We start from the raw sequence: 15654 nt of genomic DNA on the forward strand, positions 1-15654 counted from the left end.
GACCTGGAAAACCCCTTTAAGCATGCACGTTTATGGTAGTTGGGGAGAGTAACCTTTATAATCATTACAAGCTAAACCTCAGTTCAAGAATAGGCAACCTTTGAAACATGGTAACTAAAATTTGCCGTAAAATTGTAGGTCTAACATCATGCAACCTCAGTGGTTTTCCTTGGCAAGAAGATTTGCAGGTGACTGTGTAATGATCGCAAAAACTTCTATGGCTGCATTGTGGGTGTAACAGCCCCATGATGTTTCCGGGACTTGTGCTCTACTGTGTAGCCTTGGCCGGAAAATTAATTGCTTTGACAGCAAGAATAGCAGCAGCATAATTATTGCAGTCAAAAGATGGAAACCCAACAGAACCCATTATAATTTGGTGGAATCTGTCAGGCAGTTATTGGATCCATTGCACACTATTGCATGTCAGATGTAGGCTAAGTGCTAAGGTGCCTGTTATAATCATTAGTTATTGGCACCAGTGTGGAGACAGCCTAACATTGACAGCTATATTTCCCCCAATAAAATTAATACTTTGAGCCTAATAGGGGCTGTCCATGATTGGAAACTTTTTAACAGACCCCTGAATTGTGTTGTACCTGTTAAAAAACAGCTTTACCTGCTCTCCACTGCTCTATTATGCCTCCCTGGCTCCCTTCAGCAGTCATACGGTCCCCGTTCTATAAACTTCTGGATGGCTGGGGGTCATGTTTGCCCACTGCAACCAATGACTGGCCTCAGACAATCATTGGCTGTCAAAGCAGATGTGACCCTGTACCTTTGTAAGTTTACAAGAAGGGGAATGGAAGACTGCTGAAGGGAGCCAAAAACGGAGTAGCGGGGAGCAGGTGAATATGTTTTTTTCAACAGGTACAACATGGTGCAGGGACCTATTAAAAAAGTCTCCAAAACTGGTCAGTCCCTTTAAGGTCTAAGGGCGGAGGACGTTGGCTGGCTACATCCTAACCAGAAAATCATCCCCTTTTGTCTGCTCTCTTGAAGTGTGAATTGTATTCGTTTTAAAGGCTCATGCACACGACCGTATGTATTTTGAGATCCCAGAAAATGGATCCGCCAAAAATACGGATGACGTCCGTGTGCATTCCGTATTTTGCGGAACAGAACAGCTGGCCCCTAATAGAACAGTCCTATCCTTGTCCATGATGCGGACAATAATAGGGCATGTTCTATAATTTTGCGGAACGGACATACAGAAACTGAATGCATACGAAGTAACTTCAGGTTTTTTTTGCGGACCGATTGAAAGGAATAGTTCCACATACGGTCCACAAAAAATCAGAAAGGACACGGAAAGAAAATACGTTCGTGGGCATGAGCCCGAATACTGTGGACTCGGCACTTGTTTATAGTCTATCTAGTTCAAGTGTCAACTAATATTTGAAATTTAATTTGGCACATAAAAAAAATAAAAAATTGCTGAAATTATTTTTATTTCTAGGCATCACAAGTCAAAAGAAACATTTTTGTATGGCCCTTACGCTGGGTTCAGACCTGAGCGTACCGAAGGAGCGCTCTGTAAGCGCGATTTTATCGGGCGTCTCATCCGCGGCTCCGAAACTAGCAAACGCCCATTGTTGCGCGTTCCCGGAAGTCTATGGGCGGGAACGCGCGACCATACGCCCCAAAGAAGCTCCTGTACTTCTTGGGGCGTAGGGCGTTTCACAGCGCGTTCGTACGCGCTGTAAAACGCTCAGGTGAGAACCATTCCCATAGGGAATCATTGGTTCTTGCCTGTTGAGCGTTTTACAGCGCGTAGGAACGCGCTGTAAAACGCTCAGGTGTGAACCTAGCCTTATGTTGCTCCCACATGGTGTGTTATAGAAAAATGCCACCTCCCCAGCAGTGCCAAACAGATGCAGACTACAGTGCAGAACAAAATACCACAACACAAAATACTGTACCCACCAGCAGCGCCAAACAAACACTGCAGTGCAGCACAAAATATCACCTTAGCAGACAAATACTGTACAGTGGGTAAAGCTGTTTTACAGGTGGATTCATTGGTAGGCTGGTACACATAAGGAATGTATGATAGGTAGACTGGCACACAACTGGAAAATGAAGGGTAAGCAGGCACACCAAAGGGGAAGGATGGATAAGTTGGCAGGGATATATAAGGGAATGGGAACCAGTGTTGCCAACTTCCTCCTAACCTGGAGTATGCTCACCTGCTAGGGACGAGTCATGGCAACAAAGGATGATCCTGGTGTTCCGGCTTCTGCATCTCCATCCACTTCTTCTTCAGCTATGACACACGCTCCAGCAGTGGTGCCGTCTTGACACCCTCACTCATGTTTTCGCCTTCTCCTCTGTTTAGACCTGTGGCATCAGGGTCAGGTATCTGCAGCAGTGCTATATGGCTGGTGCTGCTGCGTGGCACTGGCAGGGACCCATGCCTCAGCAATTAATGACAAACACTAATCCAAGCGCTGCTGTCACCATCACAGAGCATCTTGGGCATGTCCTAATGCTAATCTGGAAGCTGTGTACCGGACCCCCTTGATACAGCATGCCCATAACAGCCACTCAGACTGCTACAATGATAGTTCGGCTCCTGCAGATTCAGTTTTGATGCAGTTGCGTCTTTTACTGACCACTTGCACCTCCACCAATACCAAGAATACAATGAGAACAATGCACATGCGTGACCACAGCTCCATTCGAATTGGGTAACACGTGGCTCCCATTCCTGTGATTGCTGGCGCCCCAATGTTTGGACCCCTCTAATAAGACAATTATCCCCTATCCAGTGGAGAAGGGATAAGGGTTTATCATCAGTGGCGTCTCTAGCTTTCAAATTTTGGGGGGGCACACTGGGGGCCAGGACAAAAGTAGGGGGGGGCAGCTATAACAACGATACATTTACACAAGTACGCTTAGAAATGCTGCGATACTTTACCCAATACCTAAAACCGCAACAGGGAAGAAAAGTCCAGCTGTCTGTGGATGACACTTTTATAGAGAGGGGGATCTGTGGATGCCACTGCTATGGGGGGATCTGTGGATGCCACATACCGTATATAGCATCTTATGCTATATGTGTCATCCACAGATCCACCCCATGACAGTGTCATCCCCATTTCCCCCTCCATAACAGTGTCATCCACAGATCTCCCTCCCTATAACAGTGTCATCCACAGAACTCCCTCCCTATAACAGTGTCATCCACAGATCTCCCTCCCCGCCTCTCACAGGAGTGTACATATATAAAATAAACATATTTCACATGAACACTTACAGTTACTTGGCTTGGCCCTTGGGGATCTCGGACGCCACTTCAACACTTTGGCCGGGGGGCTCGGCGGAGCTGATGTTGTGTTTTATCCTAATGAGAAAGATTTCATAATAAGGATTTGGAGAAAGGGCAGAGGGATAGCAGAGCAGGGAGAGGCTGGTGCTGCTACTAGGGGGTCATACCATGGGGGAGTAATTAAACCCACCATAATGCCCCCCAGTAGAAATAATTCTCCTTATAATGTGAAAAACATACCCCCTTATGCCCCCAGTTGAGCTAATGTCCCCCATAATGTGCCAGTATAAAATACCCCTATATAGTGCCCCAGTAAATGCCTCCATAGTGCTCCTCTCCCCCCTTCCTGCTAGTGCCCCCCATAATGTACCAGTATAAAATGTCCCATATATCGTGCCCCAGTAGATGCCCTCAGTGTCCCCCAAAATTTGCAAGTATAAAATACCCCTTCTTAGTGCCCCCCGTAGATGACTCCATAGTACTCCTCTCTCCCCTTCTCCATAGTACCCACCATAATGTGTCCCAGTATAAAATGCTACTGTACAGAGCCCCCCATATAAAACACCCCTTCTTTGAGGCCTCAGTAGATGCCCCTATAGTGCCCACCAATAATGTGCCAGTAATAAGTGCCCTCAATAACGTGCCACTGCCAGTAACAAGAGCCCCCCAATGTGCCAGTAATAAGCCCCCATCACGTGCCAGTAACAAGAGCCCCATCACGTGCCAGTAATAAGCCCCCCATCACGTGCCAGTAATAAGCCCCCATCACGTGCCAGTATTAAGCCCCCCCATGTTCCAGTATTAAGTCCCCCCCATCATCATGTGCCAGTATTAAGTCCCCCATCATCATGTGCCAGTATTAAGTCCCCCCCATCATGTGCCAGTATTAAGTCCCCCCCATCATCATGGGCCAGTATTAAGTCCCCCCATCATGTGCCAATATTAAGTCCCCCCCCATCATCATGTGCCAGTATTAAGTCCCCCCCATCATGTGCCAGTATTAAGTCCCCCCCATCATCATGTGCCAGTATTAAGTCCCCCATCATCATCATGTGCCAGTATTAAGTCCCCCCATCATGTGCCAGTATTAAGTCCCCCCCATCATCATGTGCCAGTATTAAGTCCCCCATCATCATGTGCCAGTATTAAGTCCCCCCATCATCATCATGTGCCAGTATTAAGTCCCCCCCATCATGTGCCAGTATTAAGTCCCCCCATCATCATGTGCCAGTATTAAGTCCCCCCCATCATCATGTGCCAGTATTAAGTCCCCCCCATCATCATGTGCCAGTATTAAGTCCCCCCATCATCATGTACCAGTATTAAGTCCCCCCATCATCATGTGCCAGTATAAAGTCCCCCCCATCATCATGTGCCAGTATTGTAATAAGCCCCCCCAATGTGCCAGTAACACTATTGTAAAAAAAAACAAAAAAAAAACACTTATACTTACCTCAGTGTCAGCGATGCGATGCAGCCTCTTCCTGTGTCCCACGCTGTAATGTAAGGCTCAGGCGGCGCGATGACGTCATCGCGCCGCCTGTGCCGGCCTCTGATAGGCTGCCGGCCTAGTGCCTGCAGCCAGGGGCGTACATAAAAATCACTGGGCCCCATAGCAGGAATCTAAATTGGGCCCCCATTCCCCTTTTATAGTCCCTCCCTTTGTTCCATGAACTATTCTTGCTGCTGCGTTTTATAATTTATGCCATCAGGGCCGGATTGGGATTACAAAACAGCCCTGGCACACAAAAGAGGTATAATAGATGCAGTGTGTACAGATGTATATTATATACAGCAGTGTACTGATATGTGAGGTACGGGGTATAATATATGCAGTGTATACAGGTATACAGTATATATAGTAGTGTAATATGTGAGGTACAGGGTATAATATATGCAGTGTGTACAGGTATATAGTATATACAGCAGTGTACTGATATGTGAGGTACGGGGTATAATATATGCAGTGTATACAGGTATACAGTATATACAGTAGTGTAATATGTGAGGTACGAGGTATAATAGATGCAGTGTGTACAGGTATATAATAAATACAGCAGTGTATTGACACCTCGTACCTCAGATATCAGTACACCGCTGTATATACTATATATCTGTACACACTGCATCTATTATACCTCGTACCTCACATATATAGTATATACAGAAGTGTACTGATATCTGTACACACAGCATCTATTATACCTTGTACCTCACATATCAGTGCACTGCGGTATATACTATATATCTGTACATATTGCATGTATAATACTGTGTAATATATGCAGTGTGTGTGCATGTATGTGTGTGTATCTACAGTACAGACCAAAAGTTTGGACACACCTTCTCATTCAAAGAGTTTTCTTTATTTTCATGACTATGAAAATTGTAGATTCACACTGAAGGCATCAAAACTATGAATCAACACGTGGAATTATATACATAACAAACAAGTGTGAAACAACTGAAAATATGTCATATTCTAGGTTCTTCAAAGTAGCCACCTTTTGCTTTGATTACTGCTTTGCACACTCTTGGCATTCTCTTGATGAGCTTCAAGAGGTAGTCCCCTGAAATGGTTTTCACTTCACAGGTGTGCCCTGTCAGGTTTAATAAGTGGGATTTCTTGCCTTATAAATGGGGTTGGGACCATCAGTTGCGTTGAGGAGAAGTCAGGTGGATACACAGCTGATAGTCCTACTGAATAGACTGTTAGAATTTGTATTATGGCAAGAAAAAAGCAGCTAAGTAAAGAAAAACGAGTGGCCATCATTACTTTAAGAAATGAAGGTCAGTCAGTCAGCCGAAAAATTGGGAAAACTTTGAAAGTAAGGGCTACTTGACCATGAAGGAGAGTGATGGGGTGCTGCGCCAGATGACCTGGCCTCCACAGTCACCGGACCTGAACCCAATCAAGATGGTTTGGGGTGAGCTGGACCACAGAGTGAAGGCAAAAGGGCCAACAAGTGCTAAGCATCTCTGGGAACTCCTTCAAGACTGTTGGAAGACCATTTCAGGGGACTACCTCTTGAAGCTCATCAAAAGAATGCCAAGAGTGTGCGAAGCAGTAATCAAAGCAAAAGGTGGCTACTTTGAAGAATCTAGAATATGACATATTTTCAGTTGTTTCACACTTGTTTGTTATGTATATAATTCCACATATAATATATATATATATTACACACAGAGCAGTGTATTGATGTGAGACATAGAAGGTATAATGCTGCAGATGCAGTGTTTACAGAAATATGTGGTCAGTTATACATTATGGTCACTGTGTGTGTGAGGTACATGAGGTAGTGGCCACTGTAACTGTCTGAAGTATTATACATGAGTGAGCAATGAGTAAAAACAGGGCATGGAGGGGGTTTAAATGATGAAAAGTGGAGGACCTCATCTTACCACTCCATTCCAGTCTGTATGGATCAATGCAGAGCTGCTTGTGAACTTCTAATACTTGCTGTTAGGGGTTGAAGGACCTGTGATGATGTCATCACAGGTCCTGGCAGATATACCTTTGAAACCTAGGAACTACACCATTTTTGGTGCAGTTCCTTTGCTAGATTCTGCAGGACCTGTGATGTTGAAGATGATGTCATCACAGGTCCTGGCAGATGCACTGTTCTAACCTGGGAACTACACTTTACACTGTGCAGTTCCCTTACAGGACCTGTGATGACATCATCAAAGGTCCTTTAGCTTTAGAAAGATAAACAGGAGCAATTAGGGGGCGGGGCCTATCCTCCACTTGGGCCCCTCAGCAGCTGCGTGGTCTGCCTATATGGTAGGTACCAACTGCCTGCAGCCTATCAGAGGAAGGGGAAGGGACACGCCTCTCCCTCCCCTGCACCTCCGCTGGCACAGGCAGTTTACAATGGAGATGAGCGCAATGGAAGCGCTCATCTCCCTGTGCCCGGCGGCAGCGGCTCACTTGGGGGGGGGGGGCATTTTAGTTGGGGGGGCACAGCATGATGTAGGGGGGGCCGTGGCCCCCTCTGGCCCCCCCCTGGCGATGCCACTGTTTATCATGGGACAATCCCTTTAAATAAATGTTTTAACTGTAAAACCTGCAACCCCTTTACGCTTTTTCTGTTGTAGTTTTGATGCAATTTTAACTGCACCTCAAATGCTATGTGTGAACTTACCTTACTCTATTTAATATGCAGCTCAGCTGTCTTGCAACCCCCAATCAAGAATTAAATAGATGATTCAATGAGTACAGTGGTATCCAAGCAAATGATCGTTTATTTTGTCCGTCTGCCTAACTTTTGGGGAAGAGTTAGCGTTTAACCCCTTAAAGGGAACCCGTCATCAACTTTATGCTGACCTCACTGAGGGCAGCATAAATTAGTGACAGAAATGCTGATTTCAGCGGTGTGTCACTCATGAGCTAAATGTAGGTGGTTGCTGAGAACCAACATCATAATCATGGCAGCCCAGGCCTTGAAGAGAGTCAAATCTACCTGAGAAGAGTCCTGGTTATCTACACTGTGTGCAGAATTATTAGGCAAATGAGTATTTTGACCACATCATCCTCTTTATGCATGTTGTCTTACTCCAATCTGTATAGGCTCGAAAGCCTACTACCAATTAAGCATATTAGGTGATGTGCATCTCAGTAATGAGAAGGGGTGTGGTCTAATGACATCAACACCCTATATTAGGTGTGCATAATTATCAGGCAACTTCCTTTCCTTTTGCAAAATGGGTCAAAAGAAGGACTTGACAGGCTCAGAAAAGTCAAAAATAGTGAGATATCTTGCAGAGGGATGCAGCACTCTTAAAATTGCAAAGCTTCTGAAGCGTGATCATCGAACAATCAAGCGTTTCATTCAAAACAGTCAACAGGGTCGCAAGAAGCGTGTGGAAAAACCAAGGCGCAAAATAACTGCCCATGAACTGAGAAAAGTCAAGCGTGCAGCTGCCAAGATGCCACTTGCCACCAGTTTGGCCATATTTCAGAGCTGCAACATCACTGGAGTGCCCAAAAGCACAAGGTGTGCAATACTCAGAGACATGGCCAAGGTAAGAAAGGCTGAAAGACGACCACCACTGAACAAGATACACAAGCTGAAACGTCAAGACTGGGCCAAGAAATATCTCAAGACTGATTTTTCTAAGGTTTTATGGACTGATGAAATGAGAGTGAGTCTTGATGGGCCAGATGGATGGGCCCGTGGCTGGATTGGTAAAGGGCAGAGAGCTCCAGTCCGACTCAGACCAGGGCCGGCCTTTGGGGTGTGCGGGCTGTGCGGCCGCACAGGGCGCCATAGCAACAGGGGCGCTGGGCGGCCGACAGCTCGCAATGTAATATGCGGCAGGCGAGGCTGCACTTGTGTTCTCCCTCGGGGCGCCCCCTCCATCTCCCCCTCCCCTGTCTGACCTGATTCCTCCTCCCCTGTGTCTGACCTGCCTGCTGCCCCCGCCGCTGCCAATAAGAAGAGAGACGGGAGGAGGAGGGGAGGGGCTGTGGCCACTGCGCCACCAATGAAGAAAACTGACCTGAAATACAAATACAGGAGGCGGGTGCCGGAATCAAATAGCCGGCACCCGACCTTTGTGACAGGGAGCTGCGATCAGCTGCAGTTGAGTTAACCCTTCAGGTGCGGTACCTGAGGGGTTAACTGCCGCTGATCGCAGCTCCCTGTCACAAAGGTCGGGTGCCGGCTATTTGATTCCGGCACCCGCCTCCTGTATTTGTATAAGAAACGTTGGTGGCACAGTGCGCCCCCCCCTAGTATAAGAAACGTTGGTGGCACAGTGCGCCCCCCCCCCAACACCCCAGTATAAGAAACATTGGTGGCTCAGTGGGAAGTGCCAATGAGGGTTAAAAAATAATAAAAAAAATTAACTCACCTCCTCCAGTTGATCGCGTAGCTGCCGGTTTCCTGTTCTTTCTTCAGGACCTGTGGTGACGTCACTGAGCTCATCACATGGTCCATTACCATGGTGATGGATCATGTGATGTATCATGTGATGAGCACAGTGATGTCACCACAGGTCCTTTGACATGTCATGAAGAAAGAACAGGAGATGATCAATTGGAGGAGGTGAGTTAATTATTTTTTTATTTTTTAACCCTCATTGGCACTGCCCACTGCGCCACCAATGTTGATTATATTGAGGGGGGGCGCACTGCGCCACCAATGTTTATTATACTGGGGTGTTGGGGGGGCGCACTGCACCACCAATGTTTATTATATTGGGGGGGCGCACTGCGCCACCAATGTTTATTATACTGGGGTGTTGGGTGGGGCGCACTGCGCCACCAATGTTTATTATATTGGGGGGCGCACTGCGCCACCAATGTTTATTATATTGGGGGGGCGCACTGCGCCACCAATGTTTATTATACTGGGGTGTTGGGGGGGGCGCACTGCGCCACCAATGTTTATCATACTGGGGTGTTGGGGGGGCGCACTGCGCCACCAATGTTTATTATATTGGGGGGGCGCACTGCGCCAATGTTTATTATATTGGGGGGGGCGCACTGCGCACGACGGGTTAGGGAAATTTCACAGCAGAGTGCGCATGCGCTGGGAGCCTCGCCAGCGGTTAGGGTAGGGAAAAATTATGGGCCAGTGCACAGGTGCGGTGATCGGATGGATGTTCTCAGCTGGACACCGGCCGACACTGCGCATGCGCTGGGAGCCTCACCAGCGGTTAGGGTAGGGAAAAAGCACTGGCCCATACGTAATTTTTCCCTTCCCGCTGGTGAGGCTCCCGGTGCATGCGTAGTGTCGGCCGGTGTCCAGCTGAGAACATCCATCCGATCACTGCGCCTGCGCACTGGCCCATAGTTTTTCCCTACCCTAACCGCCGGCGAGGCTCCTGGCGCATGCGCACTCTGCTGTGAAACTTCCCTAACCTGTCGTTGTGCGCCTGCGCGGCGCTGCACACCTCCTCACGTCATGTCGCGACCGGAAGTGACGAAGGTAGGGAAATCTCACGAAGTAGGGAAGTATAACATTACACCGGCCTTTGGGGTGTGCGGGCTTGTAACTACTTGGTTGGATAGATAGTTTTTTTGTTTTTTTTTGGGGGGGGCGCCACAAGGTTAGCTCGCACAGGGCGCCTGAACACCTAAGGCCGGCCCTGACTCAGACGCCAGCAAGGTGGAGGTGGAGTACTGGTTTGGGCTGGTATCATCAAAGATGAGCTTGTGGGGCCTTTTCGGGTTGAGGATGGAGTCAAGCTCAACTCCCAGTCCTACTGCCAGTTTCTGGAAGACACCTTCTTCAAGCAGTGGTACAGGAAGAAGTCTGCATCCTTCAAGAAAAACATGATTTTCATGCAGGACAATGCTCCATCACACGCGTCCAAGTACTCCACAGCGTGACTGGCAAGAAAGGGTATAAAAGAAGAAAATCTAATGACATGGCCTCCTTGTTCACCTGATCTGAACCCCATTGAGAACCTGTGGTCCATCATCAAATGTGAGATTTACAAGGAGGGAAAACAGTACACCTCTCTGAAGAGTGTCTGGGAGGCTGTGGTTGCTGCTGCACGCAATGTTGATGGTGAACAGATCAAAACACTGACAGAATCCATGGATGACAGGCTTTTGAGTGTCCTTGCAAAGAAAGGTGGCTATATTGGTCACTGATTTGTTTTTGTTTTGTTTTTGAATGTCAGAAATGTATATTTGTGAATGTTGAGATGTTATATTGGTTTCACTGGTAAAAATAAATAATTGAAATGGGTATATATTTGTTTTTTGTTAAGTTGCCTAATAATTATGCACAGTAATAGTCACCTGCACACACAGATATCCCCCTAAAATAGCTAAAACTAAAAACAAACTAAAAACTACTTCCAAAAATATTCAGCTTTGATATTAATGAGTTTTTTGGGTTCATTGAGAACATGGTTGTTGTTCAATAATAAAATTAATCCTCAAAAATACAACTTGCCTAATAATTCTGCACTCCCTGTATAATCTCCTGCTCTCTCGCCCATCTGCTGATAATTGGCAGTTCTCTCCTAGAGAAAGGGAGAAAACTAGGTAGAAGACAGTCAGTCATCAGCAGGTGGGCGGGAGAGCAGGAATTCATGAATAACCAGGACTCTTCTCAGGTGGCCGGGACTCTTTTCCAGGCCCAGTCTGCAAAGATTGTGATGTTGAATCTCGGCAACCACTTACTTTTAACTTATGACAGACGGCTGAAATCTACTCACCTGTCTCTACTTTATTCTGCCATTAGTATGGGCTGCATAAAGCTCCAAAGTTTCCAAAGTTTAAACATGGCGCCCCCTCAGATGCTGAGTGGTTGCTATAGACTCCCAGAGGCAATGTCTATAATCGGCAATAACGCTAATCACAGACATTTAACTCCTCAGATGCCGTGGTCAATTGCGACCTGGACATTTGAGCAGTGAAACCCTGGGAGCCATTTGGTTGCTCTGGCAGCATTGGCCTTCTGAAGGCTCCAAGGCCTGCCACAGCTAGGTTCCTATGGAGCCCTTCCATAGACAGGGCTCGACAGGAACAATATGAATCTCCCATAAGCTGCAATGGTAATTCACTCTAGTCTGTGGGAAAAGCGATCAGACGATCTCATGTTCACGTCCCCTAGGTGAACTTAAAAAAAAATAAAAAATAATAATATAAAAAAAACAGGCAAAAAACGTTTTAAACATATAATAAAATATATAAATTCTAATATCCCCTTTTCACCATATTAAAAATAAACAATAAAAAAATAAAGGTCATAGGCATCGTCAAATCCCAAAATGCGTGTACTAATAAAATATAAATGTATTTATCCCGTATGGTGAAAGGCGTAATCGAAAAAAAATGAAAAATGGACGATTCCCTGTTTTCTCATTGCTTCACCGCCCCAAACATTTTTATAACAAGTGATCAAAAAGCAATACATACTCAATAAAACTTACAGATGGTCTCGCAAAAATGAGCCCTCACACACCTCACACAGCTCCGAAGATGAAAATATAAATAAAAGATGGGGGTCAGAATATTGCAATGCAGACAAAATAATCATTTTTGTCAGTTTTAAAAAAAAATTAAACACAAGGAAAACTATATAAATGTGGTATCGCTGTAATAGTACTGACCCCCAGAATAAAGATAACAGGTCAGTTTTACCCCATAGGGAATGCCGTAAAGCAAAACCCATAAAACTATTGCAGAATTGCATTTTTTTTCCAATTCCCCCACGTATGGAATTTGTTTTCCAGCTTCCCACTATCGTATGAAATATAAAATAGTGCTATTAGAAAGTACAACTTGTGCCACAAAAAACAAGCCCTAATAAGGCTATGTGAAGGGAAAAATAAAAAAGTTATAGTTCAGAGAAGGCTGAGAGTAAAAAATGAAAATGCAAAAGAAAAATTGGCCCGGTTAAAAGGAATCTGCCACCAGTTTTATGCTGTCCTAAGTCTTAATGGCTCCAGCGCATGCGATAGGGCCTAATATTCATGAACTCTCCCCTCTCCCTGCCTCTGATTGATGACGGCGGGTGGGCAGGGGGAGCTGGGACCTCAAGAATATCAGAACTTGTTGGCATGCACTGGAGCTGTTCATTATAAGATTTTTGCACAAAAGCTAGGGCAATTAAAAAAGGTGACCTGGCGTTTTGCTAAGGGAAACAGTCACGAGTTTGTGCTGCCCTTAGTTACGGCACCATGAAGCTGGTAACAGATTCGGTTTTAAAAGGGGTTCTCTGGGAGTAAGGGTACATTCACATGACAGAACCAATTAAAGTCTATGGGCCTATTCTCATGGCTGTTATTTTGATGGCCAGTGAATAGAGCCTGTCAAAAAGTGATGCATCGCCTGCGCCGATGACGTCTTCTCTTTCGGTGACGTCATCGGCGCAGGCGCACTGAGGGAGTGCTGAGGAGGCGAGCCTCCTTCTCTCAGAGCGCCTGGCCGAATGAAGACAGGCGCGGGATTTGAAATGATGACAGGGCCAGCCGGAGGAGGAGAGCGCTCGCTGGCCCTGTCAATCAACAGGAGGAGGGGGCGGTTTTTTGCAGCGGCTACCAGCAAGTAGACGCCCTACTTTCTGGTAGTGAAGTGATTTGCATATTTTAAAAGATAATTTTTTAAGGAAAAGAAGCCACAGACAAAGGTAAGATCCCTATATAGGGAATAGTAGTTAAATAAGGATTTTAACAAGCCCAAAAAAAATATATGTGTTTTGGTGATGACAGAAGCCCTTTAAAAAAAAAGCCAATGAACTTCATCCCTTTTTTAACAGCCATTTTTACAGCTATTAAAAACCGGATAGATAGACAGAAAATAGACGCACACACTGATGCAAAATGGCCATGAAAAACTGACAGTGTATCTGTTATTAATGTTCGTTTTTGTTTTTTTTCACCATCGTTTGGCTGTTGCCTAAAACATTGATGGCCTGTCCTTAAGATAGCCCATCAATGTATGCTTGATGGAGGCAGTGACGTGTCCGGGGGGGGGGGGGGGGGGGGAAACGGTGCGCTCCGGGTGCCGGCTCTGACGGGGGTGCCAGCAGGCCCAGAAGCATGAGCGCTTCCATCAATACAGATGGAAGCGCTCATTGCTGAAGCGCTGACACCCGTGACCCAGTCCCACATACTGCGGCGGGGCAGGGAGCGGAGCGCATAGTTCCCTGCCCCGCCGCCGATCACCGCCATTGGCTTCAGGCTATGCGGTAGCCTATGAGGTAGCCTATGCGGTAGTGAAATCCTGGCGCAGGCGCGCGTGATGACGTCATCGCGCGCGCCTGTGTCGGAACTCAGCAGCACAGTGCCGGCGGGACTCTGCAAGCAAGCGCAGGTAGGTATTTAGCTTTAGGGTTTCCTTCTTTCTTTTTTTTTTCTTTTATGTGCCAACTTTGGGGGACATGAGGGGGTCGGGGTGCACAGAGGACGTGTGGGGGCAAACTTTTATTTTATATTATAATGTGGCAACTTTGGGGGACCTGAGGGGGCCGGGGTGGACAGAGGACGTGTGTGGGGGAAAATTTTTATTTTATTTTATAATGTGGCAACTTTGGGGGACATGAGGAGGATGCACACAGGGGGGAATATGGTGGGATACTGTGTGGCACAGTCAGGGGGGGCAATTTATTATGGGAGGGATGGCAATGTGGGGGACACTACTGTGTGGGGGGCAGCGTGGGGGACACTACTGTGTGGGGGATACTACTGTATGGGGGCAGTGTGGGGGGAAATTACTGTGTAGGGGGCAGCGTGGGGGACACTACTGTGTGGGGGACACTACTGTGTGGGGGGCAGTGTGGGGGAAATTACTGTGTGGGGGACACTACTGTGTGGGGGGCAGCATGGGGGACACTACTGTGTGGGGGCAGTGTGGGGGAAATTACTGTGTGGGGGACACTACTGTATGGGGGCAGTGTGGGGGAAATTACTGTGTGGGGGGCAACATGGGGGACACTACTGTGTGGGGGACACTACTGTGTGGGGGCAGCGTGGGGGACACTACTGTGTGGGGGGCAGCGTGGTGGACACTACTGTGTGGGGGAACTACTGTGTAGGGGGAAGTGTGGGGGAAATTACTGTATGGGGGCAGTGTGGGGGACACTACTGTGTGGGGGGCAACATGGGGGCCTTTCTATTGGGGAGGCACTGTAGAGGCCAGTCTATTATTTCTGGGGACACTATAGAGGGATTATTACCTGGAGCACAATATAGGGTGTTATTATTACTGGGGGCACTCTAGGGTCATTATAGCTGCTGTAGACACTATAGGAACATTTGGGGTCATTTATCAAACTGGTGTAAAATAAACTGGCTTAGTTGCCCATAGCAACCAATCAGATTCCACCTTTCTTTTTTGACAGCTCTTTTGGAAATCCAGTTCTACTTTACACCAGTTTGATAAAGGACTCCAATTATGTCTATTAGGGTCACTATTTTTTCAGCAGTATAGTAACTGGGGCATTGGGTGTGGCAGCAGGATGACACTGTGGGGACACCAGGATGGGGAGGTTGATGGAAAAACTGAGAAATCTAACGTGTCTGTGTTACAAACTCTGTAGAGACGAGATGCGGCTGAAAGAATTTCTCATGGCGGTCTAACGGAGGAGAAGAGGAAAGAGAAGGACAGGAGATGTCCCTGGATGTAAGAGGTATGTGGTCAATTATTGGGGGGGGGGGGGGGGGGCAGAGAAATGACACCCTGGGCACGCCACTGGATGGAGGTATAACCTCCAGGGCCACCACTGAAACAAAGGTCCTACAATAATCAGAGTGCTGCAGCACGTTCGGTGTTAATGTAGGTACATTGGCTTACCACTGTACTTGTTACTAAAGGTCACCCCCATTCACATCTGTAGAAGTTGTGGTGTTTAAAGAGTTAAGGGTCCAAGATCAGAGATTTGGGCAATGTTGTTTATTTGGCCCCCTTCATGCATTCAGTG

This window comes from Bufo bufo, chromosome 6 (genome assembly GCF_905171765.1).
Source record: "Bufo bufo chromosome 6, aBufBuf1.1, whole genome shotgun sequence".
Taxonomy (NCBI): Eukaryota; Metazoa; Chordata; class Amphibia; order Anura; family Bufonidae; genus Bufo; species Bufo bufo.